The following is an 11641-nucleotide window of genomic DNA, read 5'->3' as shown; positions in this document are numbered from 1 at the left end:
ACACCCAGGACTAATCTCCTTTGGGATGGACTGGTTGGATCTCCTTGCAGTCCAAGGGACTCTCAAGAGTCTTCTCCAACACCACAGTTCAAAAGCATCAATTCTTCAGAGCTCAGCTTTCTTCACAGTCCAACTCTCACATCCATACATGACTACTGGAAAAACCATAGCCTTGACTAGACAGACCTTTGCTAAGTCGCTTAAGTCATGTCCGACTCTGTGTGACCCCATAGACAGCAGCCCACCAGGCTTCCCTGTCCCTGGGATTCTCCAGGCAAGAACACTGGAGTGGGTTGCCATTTCCTTCTCCAATGCATGAAAGTGAAAAGTGAAAGTGAAGTCGCTCAGTTGTGTCCGACTCTTAGCGACCCCACAGACTACAGCCCACCAGGCTCCTCCGTCCATGGGATTTTCCCAGCAAGAGTACTGGAGTGGGGTGCCATCGCCTTCTCCAGATGGACCTTTCCTGCTGCTGCTGCTGCTAAGTCGCTTCAGTCGTATCCGACTCTGTGCGACCCCATAGACAGCAGCCCATCAGGCTCTCCATCCCTGGGATTCTCCAGGCAAGAACACTGGAGTGGGTTGCCATTTCCTTCTCCAATGCATGAAAGTGAAAAGTGAAAGTGAAGTTTCTCAGTCGTGTCCGACTCCTAGCGACCCTATGGACTGCAGCCTACCAGGCCCCTCCGTCCATGGGATTTTCCAGACAAGAGTACTGAAGTGGGTTGCCATTGCCTTCTCCGAGATAGACCTTTAAAGGGATTTAAATACTTTCTTAACAGCCTGTGGGTTTGATTTTTTTTTAATTGGTTAAAGTGAGGAATACTTGGGGAATTGTTGAATTGGTAACTGGTATCTTTCTGTAGTCATGACCTCTGAGGGGTGATGAATAACAACATTCTCAGAGTAGCTGTTTCCATGGGCTGTCTGAACAGTTACACATTCGTCTCCTGGTGAAAGCACTTCCTATTCCTGTGCAGTAAATATCAGACAAATCAAAACAAAAAAATAAATAAAATCACTAAAAACCCCACAAAATTATTGTATTACTTAAGTAACATAATTCATTCTTAGTTGGCTTCAGTGAGTGTGTTCAATAAAGGAGACCATAGGTATAGATAGCCACCAGGCTCACTCAGTTGGTAGAGCATGAGGCTCTTAATCACAGGGTTGTGGGTTCAAGCCCCATGATGGGTGAGGTTTGGGGCTTCCCTGGTGTCTCAGTCAGTAAGGAATCTACCTGCAATACAGGAGACCCAGGTTCTATCCCTGGGTGGGGAAGATCCTCTGGAGAAGGGAATGGCAACCCACTCCAGTATTCTTGCGTGGAAAATCCTGTGGACAGAGGAGCTTGGTGGGCTACAGTCCATGAGATCACAAATAGTCATGACTGAATAACTAACACACACACATAGGTATGGATACGTGTGTGTGTGTGTGTGTGTGTGTGTGTGTGCATGCTCAGTCATATCCTTCTCTTTGCAACCCTGTGGACTATAGCCCGTCAGGCACCTCTGTCGATGGAATTTTCCAGGTAAGAATACCAGAGCAGGTTGCCATTTTCTACTCCAGGGGATTTTCCCAACCCAGGGATTGAACCCATGTTTCTGTGTCTCCTGCATTGCAGGTTGGTTCCTTACCACAAGTACCACCTGGAAAGCCCCATAGATACAACACAATTAACAGCTATTTTAAGTTTTATTTTGTGTTACTTTGAACCATTGTTTCCTGATTAAACGTCCTTTTAATCAAGTGTCATGTGCTAACAATTTCTCCCTATTCTCAGGTTATTGGTTATTGTTATTTTGCATCGTTGAGGCCTTTATTAAATATTATTTTTCTTCTCACTCTCAATGCTGGGTTGTTGGCTTCTCGATAAGTCTAGTAAACAACCAGAGCTTTTCTCAGTGGGATTAAACCTCAGTTCTAGCTCCCTAGATAGGTTCAATGGTTTTTACAGAATAGACATTTTTTCTTTATCCTCAAAGATCCAAGGCAGATCACAGGAATAAAAGAACAGCTTCTGCATTATGCAACTTCAAAGATGCTGATAACTAGTCTATACAGGGAGAAAAGCCTGTCTGAATAACTTTTCAAAATGCTATGTACATTTTGTAAAATTGTTTCTTCTCTTAAAACTGGAGACTATATATTTACAAAGACACACAGGTTTGCCTTTAGTTTGCTCTTTATATATTTGACAATTCTAACTCGTAATTTTGTCTTCTAATAATACTTTGTGAAGATTCATTTAATCTAAACCAGAGCATTTCAAATGAATTATAGATTGTTACGACAGTCGACTTTCTCACAGTCATAGCCATCTTCAACTTTTAAGGCAGCTGTAATTCTCTCAGTTAATTTCTATGTCACATTGCTTTGTAGGAAGTGACTTACCCATTAGAAGAATGATGTGATTGTTAAAACCTGGTAGATCTGAGTTCTGGTCATATATAGCTTGGGTTGGCATTTTTGGATACTGACTTATTCCCCTGATGAAAAGTTAATATAAAGATAAAGAGTAAGTTGTAGGATAGTAATAAAAGTTATATCATGATTTCAAGTCCCTTTAAAGCTTATAAATGTAACTCATATATATGTAAGTCCTTTTACTACAGTTTGTCTTTTCATTTGTAAATACATTTAGCATTTTCTATGCCAGTAAATCTGATATGTGCCTTATTTGGCCATAACTGAAAGTAGTCTACCTCAGCTCATTTTGGAATATTTTTTCATTTTCTCTACATGCTTCTGATGGGTAGTGATTTGGCATGTATTAGTAGAAATAAGCCTTTGCATCCTTCTGTCCAGCACAAAGTATACTGTAGGCTTTTAGTGCAGTGACTGAAGCCAGTGATAATGTACTGGTAGGGGAAGAAGTCTGTTGTTGGAAGATATTGTTCTTTCAAGATAATGTTGCAGAAGTCAATGAAATTGAAAGGAAATCAAGAATTTAGACATGGTTTTCCTTCTGTAAGTGCAACTTTGTTTGTGGGTATAATTATTTATAACTGACTCTTTGATTTGTTTATCCTGTGTCTAGCCAATAAGGCATTTGGTTAAAATATACTCTAAGTTAAAAAAAATAAATAAAAAAAATATATACTCTAAGTGAGGCAGAGATTAGAACACCATGACACATTTTGTGGATTTAAAGCCAGTTTAAAACTGTTGGGGCTTGTTAGTCTCTTCCATATCAATTCGAGATTTTTATCATTAGCAAATGTAGCCTTAACTCTCTGTTGCACTTTTTAAAAATGTAAACTCTCCAGAAGACAGTGTTATAAACACATGTTCGACTGAAAATTGGTTTTATTGAATATCACGATAAATATAATTTGGGCATATTGCATCACTTGTCAGTTTGGCATTCTGTGATGTTAATAGTTATAGTTGGAATTGGAGAGTTGAAGCTCAACATTGTTTATTTGTCACCTGGCATTAGTCATACCTGGGGTAATAGAATGTGACATAGCTAATAAAGTGTCAGTGAAAAAAGCCTCTTTAGGATGGGCATGCTGAATAAATGTGGCAGCCACAGCCATTCATATGTGGTATTTTGTGGAAAGCCCACATAAGGCAAAAACAAAACAAAAAATAGCTTCATCTTGTTAATTACAGATCAGTTTTACTCTGATTATATTAGCTGTAAGCATTCTAAAATACAAACATCCCTTTTTCTTTCTGCTTTGTTGTTTTTGTTGTTTATGGTATTTACCACCTTTTAATTCTATCTCCTGGGGAGTGCAATGGCAACCCACTCCAGTACTCTTGCCTGGAGAATGCCATGGATGCAGGAGCCTGGTGGGCTGCAGTCCATGGGATCGCTAAGAGTCAGACACAACTGAGAGACTTCACTTTCACTTTTCACTTTCATGCATTGGAGAAGGAAATGGCAACCCACTCTAGTGTTCTTGCCTGGAGAATCCCAGGGATGGCGGAGCCTGGTGGGCTGCCGTCTATGGGGTCGCACACAACTGAAGTGACTTAGCAATTCTATCTCCAAAGAATAACAGTGAATCTAGGTTTTTCCTAATTTTTTAAAATAAATATCAGCCATAAAGTGATATTTTACATCATTATATTGAATACTGACAGATAAATCTATTGATAAGGAATTTGTTGTTGTGATAAAGTTAAGGTTTAACTATCTACTCTAATGAACTGAAGATGATATATGCATAACTCAAAGTATGAATAATATAAAGGAATTTGCACATTGTATTTGGCATGTGTGCGTGCTAAGTTGCTTCAGTCATGTCCTACTCTTTGAGACCCTATGGACAGACTGTAGCCCACCAGGCTCCTCTGACCACGGAATTCTCCAGGGAAAAATAGTGGAGTGGGTTGCCATTTCCTACTCCAGGATATTTGATATAGTTGAAAATAAAACAGAAAAACATAATATATGGGAATATATGTAAAATATATTTAAATAAAAAATTTATCTAAAGAATAGGAAAAGCAATACCCTAATAAAAATATGGCAAAAGTCTTAGAAAAAATATAGCCAATTAAAAATATATAAGTAGAAACTTTCTTACACTTTGGATGGAAATGTAAATATTGATAGGAATGGTCACTTTGAAATCTGTTTGACTATAGCTACTAAAAATGAACACATATGTACCCATGATCCAGCAATCTATTACTATACACTTACCAAACATGTATTTATCTATTCACAGACATTTACAAGAATTTTCAAAGCAACACTATTCATAGTAGCCAGAAAGTAGAAATTTCTCAAACACACATCAACGATAGAAGGAATAAATAAATTTTGGTATAGTCATGCAATGGAATGCTCAACAACAATGAGAATCCGTTCAGTTCAGTTCAGTCGCTCAGTCGTGTCCAACTCTTTGTGACCCCATGCACTGCGGCACACAGGCCTCCCTGTGCATCACCGACTCCCGGAGTTTACTCAAACGCATGTCCATTGAGTCGGTGATGCCAGCCAGCCATCTCATCCTCCCTCTGTCTTCCCCTTCCCCTCCCTCCTTCAATCTTTCCCAGCACCAGGGTCTTTTCAAATGAGTCACATCAGGTGACCAAAGTTTTGAAGTTTCAGCTTCAACATCAGTCCTTCCAGTGAATATTCAGGACTGATTTCCTTTAGGATGGACTGGTTGGATCTCATTGCAGTCCAAGGGACTCTCAAGAGTCTTCTCCAACAGCACAGTTCAAAAGTATCAATTCTTCAGTGTTCATCTTTCTTTATAGTCCAACTTTCACATCCATACATGGTAATAATGAGAATAATGAGTGATAATAATGACAACAATGAGAATAATACTGAGCAAAATTAGCCAGACAAAAATAAATGATATATATTATATAATTCCACTTATATCAAGTTCAAAACTGGGCTTCTTCTTCAAAGAAGAATGCGGTAAGCCACACGAGGCCAAGAATACTGCTGACAGAACTAGAAAAGACTTTTGGACTCTGTGGGAGAAGGCGAGGGTGGGATGATCTGAGAGAATAGCATTGAAACATGTATATTACCATATGTGAAATAGATCACCAGTCCAGGTTTGACTCATGAGACAGGGCACTTAGGGCTGGTGCACTGGGACGACCCTGAGGGATGGGATAGGGAGGGAGGTGGGAGAGGGGTTCAGAATGGGGACACATGTACACCCGTGGCTGACTCGCATCGATGTATGGCAAAAGCCACTACAACATCATAAAGTAATTAGCCTACAATTAAAATAAATAAATTAATTTAAAAATAAATAAAAATGAAAAAAAAAGAAATAGAAAAGATAGATAAATTACAAAAATCACATTTTCAAAGATACCTGAAAGCTGTAGAATCAGAGTGCTTTTGCACTGGAAGTCCAGAGAGAGGAAAACATTCCCAACTTGAGCTGGACAGCAGCCGTTTCCATGTGGCTTTTCCCTACAGGGCCTGGAAGCAAATTGACTATAGCTACTAAAAATGAACACATATGTACCCATGATCCAGCAATTATATTACTATACACTTACCAAACATGTATTTATCTATTCACAGACATTTACAAGAATTGGAAAAGGTCAGTTTTCATTCCAATCCCAAAGAAAGGCAATGCCAAAGATTGTTCAAACAACTGCACAATTGCACTCATCTCACATTCTAGCAAAGTAATGCTTAAAATTCTCCAAGCCAGGCTTCAACAGTACATGAACCGTCAACTTCTAGATGTTCAAGCTGGATTTAGAAAAGGCAGAGAACCAGAGATCAAACTGCCAACATCTGTTCGATCATAGAAAAAACAAGAGAGTTCCAGAAAAACATCTAATTTTGCTTTATTGATTATGCCAAAGCCTTTGACTGTGTAGATCACAACAAACTGTGGAAAATTCTTCAAGAGATGGGAATACCAGACCATCTTACCTGCCTCCTGAGAAATCTGTAGGCAGGTCAAGAAGCAACAGTTAGAACTGGACATGGAACAACAGATTGGTTCCAAATTGGGAAAGGCTGTCAAGGCTGTATATTGTCATCCTGCTTATTTAACTTCTATGCAGAGTACATCATGAGAAACGCTGGGCTGGAGGAAGCACAGCTAGAATCAAGATTGCCAGGAGAAATATCAATAACCTCAAATATGCAGATGGTGAAAGTGAAGAAGAACTAAAGAGCCTCTTGATGAAAGTGAAAGAGGAGAGTGAAAAAGTTGGCTTAAAACTCAACATTCAAAAGACTAAGATCATGACATCTGGTCCCATCACTTCATGGCAAATAGATGGGGAAACAATGGAAACAGTGATAGACTTTATTTTTTTGGGCTCCAAGATCACTGCAGATGGTGATTGCAGTCATGAAATTAAAAGATGTTTGCTCCTTAGAAGAAAAGCTATGACCAACCTAGACAGCATATTAAAAAGCAGAGACATTACTATGCTAACAAAGGTCAGTCTAGTTACAGCTATTGTTTTTCCAGTAATCATGTATGGATGAGAGAGTTGGACTCAAGAAAACTGAGCACCAAAGAATTGATGCTTTTGAACTGTGGTGTTGGAGAAGACTCTTGAGAGCCCCTTGGACTGCAAGGAGATCAAATCAGTCAATCCTAAAGAAAATCAATCCTGAATATTCATTTGAAGGACTGATGCTGAAACTGAAACTCCAGTACTTTGGCCACCTGATGCGAAGAACTGACTCATTGGAAAAGTTGTGATGCTGGGAAAGATTGAAGGCAGGAGGAGAAGGGGACGACAGATAATGGGATGATTGGATGGCATCACCAGCTTGATGGACATGAGTTTGAGCATGCTCTGGGAGTTGGTGATGGACAGGGAAGCCTGGCGTGCTGCCGTCCGTGGAGTTGCAAAGAGTCAGACAGGACTGAGCGACTGAACTGAACTGGAAGCTATGGAGCAAGGATTGACTGATGAAAACCACTATTCCCACAAAGTCATAGTAGTCACTCAGCATCAAAGCAACGGAATTAGAGAGATTAGGGCTTCCCTGATGGTCCAGGGGTTAGGGATCTGCCTTGCCATGCGTGGGACATCAGTTAGATCCCTGGTCCTGGAAGATCCCACATGCCTCAGAGCAAGTAAGTCCACGCCTAACGACTGAGCCCATGCTCCACAGCCCCGCGTGCTGCAACTGCTGAAGCCCAGGCGCCTAGAGGCCGCGCTTCACAGGAGAAGGCACTGCAGTGAGAAGCCCACACACCATGACTGGAGAGTAGCCCCCGTTCTCTGCAACTAGAGAAGGCCTGTGCACAGAAAGGAAAACCCGCCACTGCCAAAGATAAATAAATAAATCTTTTTTAAAAAATTGGAGAAATTAGGGACATGTTGCAATACATTTTAAAACTTTCATGACACTAAAGCAATGATAGCAAAAGCCTTGGAAAGGCAGAGTGAAGTTACTTTCATCTCCTACTCATCATTTAATAAAAGAGATGAAAATCCTAGTGGTCAAATGATAGTGGCTACTTGACAGTGAAGAGCTGCTAGCACCTTTTTTCGGGCTGAGGAGCACACCTAAGGGTTCTGGGGTAAGTGGAGGCTGAGAACCCAGGATGAGCACCCAGGATGGCTGCAGGCAGGGAGGATTACTAGAGGACAGAGAAACCTGTGGAAATTTTGCCTACTTTTGGCCAGGTTTGGAAGACCTTGGTATTCTGCCTTTTCAAAGATTAATACTGAATTTATATTATTCCTAATTTGCATCATTATAAAACAAAATAAAATATTTAGGATGTACAAATATATGTAAAACCTTGTGTTCTATTGCATTACTAATGGTGCTCTACTTTAATACAATTATTATGGAAATAACTATATATATATACATATATACACACACATATATATGTACATATATATATACAGGTATAGTTTATATATATGTATGGCTTTTACAATTTTACCCTCTTTCTCATCTCAAAGCAGAGTTGAGGATTTTCAAGAACCAGAAATATTTTCCTACCCCTTGATCAGTCAATTTTTAGGAATCAGTGTCAAGGAAGCATTACTAAAGTTTTTAAGAGATACATTTATAACTTTATGTATAATATTTAACTCACATTTATTGGTTAATACAACATTTTTGATCTAAAGTACAATACTGGAACTTGGTCAAATATTAGTGATTAAGATGCTTATTATACAAGACTTCTTACATCCATAACAAATTAATTGGTTTTTTACTTACCCTCCTGATGGAAACAACTGTCAACCTGGACGAAATATAGTAAACAACTGTCTACAGTCATGGGCAGTGGTCCAAGAATTTGCTCCTTACTGCAAGGAAAAGAATGAGCTGAGCCTCACACTCTTTTAAAATTTATGACTTGAAGCAAAGGAGTGATCCTGAGCAGAGAGTGGAGATTTAATAGAGAGGAAAAGACAGAGATTGAATGTAGAGCTAAAGTATCTGATTCAAAGACAGAAATGTGCTGAGGGCCTACTAGTAGACTGGAGGTGCCAGAAACTGTGCAGTGTTAGAGGAAACGACAGTCCGATTGTCCAGAGTAGAATAACACTGATGAATACTTCAACCAGCTGAAATCCCAGAAAAGTCATTCCTTGCAAGTATGGACCATACCACAAAGGTAGGACCACATCATAGGTCTGAAGATAAAGTAAATCCTCTCTAACAAAGAATAAAAAACAAGTTTGATGAGATTGAGAAGATCATCCAATAATTTATCTGCCTGTCCAAACTAAACTCATTATTTAAAGAAAAACACCTTGCTCAAGATTGTATTAATTGTAAGATGTACAATATCTAGCATAAAGTAAAACAAAATGTGCATTACTAGTCATGTAATGTCACATCACACAGTCATGTGAAGAAGGAAGAAAATGTGTCCCAGAGCGGAAAAAAAAAATATATATAGTCAACATACACAGAAACCTAAATGACTGAGATGTTGAAAATAAAACACTAAAATTAGGTGTTAGCGCAGTCTCTTGATAAGAGCCATTTAAAGTAACTATCATAAATATGTTCATGGTTTTAAAGCAGTAGTAGAAAAAAATCAGTAAACACACAGGGATTCTCAACAGCAAATTTGAAGCTAAAAATATCCTACTGAAATTCTAGAACTTAAAAGTACAAAATTTAAACTTTAAATACATTACTGGATGGGATGAACAGTATGTGGAAACTGCAGAAGAAAGGATAAGGAAGACCAACAGAAATAAACCAATTTGAAGAAGAAAGAGATGTGTTTTTTTTTTTTTTAATAAACACAGTCTCAGTTACATGTGAAGTGATGTCAAAGGGTCTAGTATCTAAAAATATAGTCCCAGAATAAGAGGAGAAAGGGTGATAAATGTCTGAATAAATAATGGCCAAAAAACTCCCCAAATTTGCTGAAAATAACACAATTAACCTATAAAATCAAGAACCCAGAAAAGCCACAGGTGGGATGAATGAAAAAGAAGTCATGCTTAGTCATATCATAGACTGCTGAAAAATAAAGATAAAGTAATGAAACTGAGAGCAACCAACAAAAGCATGCACATTACACTTAGAAGAACTGTAACATGAATTTGAATGGCTTTTTAAAATCAGAAACAATAGCATATAGAAAGCCATGGAATAATGAAAACAAAGAAAACAAAAACTCAAATCTGATAAGTATATATATGCAGTCCATGGTGTTGCAAAGAGTTGGACACGACTGAGCATGAGAGAGCAAATCTTATTATACAGACATCGACATATGGTAAAAGATGGGAAAATATGTAACATGTGAACAGTAATCTATAATTAGAAAGCTGATGTAGCTATATTTAGATTAGACAAAGTAAATTTTAAGAGTAGGATTGTTACTTGAAAAAGAGAAATATTTCATAATGATATGAGGGTCAATATGTCAGGTGAGATTACTACGTATGTATGCATCCATATGTGAGTGCGTGCTCAGTCTCTCAGTTGTGTCGGACTCTGTGACCCCATGGACTGTAGCCCACCAAGCTCCTCCATCCATGGAATTCTCCAGGCAAGAATGCTGGAGTGGGTGGCCATTCCCTTTTCCAGGGGTATGCACCCATAAGTGAAAGTGAAAGTGAAGTCGCTCAGTCATGCCCAACTCTTTGCAATTCCATGGACTGCAGCCTACCAGGCTGCTCCGTCCGTGGGACTTTCCAGGCAAGAATACTGGAGTGGTTTGCTATTGCCTTCTCCAGGAGATCTTCCCCACCCAGGGATTGAACCCTGGTCTCCAGCATTGCAGGCAGATGCTTTACCATCTGAGCCACCAGGGAAGTCTTTGTTATGCACCCATAACAGTTTAAAATACATGAAGCATAAATTTGACAGAATTAAAGGGACAGTACACAGATGCTCAATCATAGTAAGCATTTTTAACAGGCCTCCCCCCCAACAATTGAAAGACCTCCCCCCACAAAATCAATTCTTCCCCTGGTGGCTCAGATGGTAAAGAATCTGCCTATAGTGCAGGAGACCCAGGTTTGATCCCTAGGTCAGGAAGATCCCCTGGAGAAGGGAATGGGAACCCACTCCAGTATTCTTGCCTTGAGAATTCCATAGACAGAGAAGCCTGGCCGCTACAGTCTGTGGGATTGCAAAAAGTAGGACATGACTGAGCAACCATCACTTCACATTAAAAATTTGAAAACACCATATATCAAATTGATCTGATTTGTATTTGTAGAATACCTTTCTCAACATCTGCAGAACACATACTTCTCCAGTACTTATGGAGTACTTGCCAAAATAGACCATATGCTGAACCATAAAAGAAGTTTCAATACCTTCCAAAATTCCCTTTTACAGAGTACTTTCTCTGACCCGCAATATGTGCAGTAGAATTAAATTAGAAAGAAAAAAAAAGTTACCTGGAAACTGACCAAATATTTGAGATTTAAGTAGCACATGACTTAAGTTTCTCGTGGGTCAAAGAAGGATTTCCAAGGGGAAATTAGAAAATGCTTTAATTTAAGTAGAAATAAAAACAAAACACATTAAATTTGTGAAATGCAGCCAGAGCAGTGTTTGGGAACAAATGAACACTTTTAAATGCTTATATTAGAAAAGAAGAGTACTTAAAATCAGTGACCTCAGTTTTCACATTAAGAAACTAGAAAAAAGAGAGAAAACTAAAACCAAATTAAGCTGAAAAAAGAAAATAATAAACACAAGACAGAAAAGCAATAAATG

General features: G+C 38.8%; 1 long non-coding RNA gene across 1 annotated transcript; it reads right to left on the bottom strand.

Annotated features, from left to right (window-relative positions):
* Positions 1-835: 835 nt before the first annotated feature.
* Positions 836-5917, bottom strand: LOC123329993. The gene is made up of 3 exons (XR_006545663.1): positions 5808-5917; positions 2398-2492; positions 836-972 (listed from the first exon to the last, which is right to left on the bottom strand). It is a non-coding gene; the product is annotated as an uncharacterized LOC123329993 (long non-coding RNA).
* Between the last annotated feature and the right edge of the window lie 5724 nt (positions 5918-11641).

This window comes from Bubalus bubalis, chromosome 17 (genome assembly GCF_019923935.1).
Source record: "Bubalus bubalis isolate 160015118507 breed Murrah chromosome 17, NDDB_SH_1, whole genome shotgun sequence".
In the NCBI taxonomy this organism is placed as follows: Eukaryota; Metazoa; Chordata; class Mammalia; order Artiodactyla; family Bovidae; genus Bubalus; species Bubalus bubalis.
Note: the sequence above shows the minus strand (reverse complement) of the source record. Positions and strands in the feature narration are given on the sequence as shown.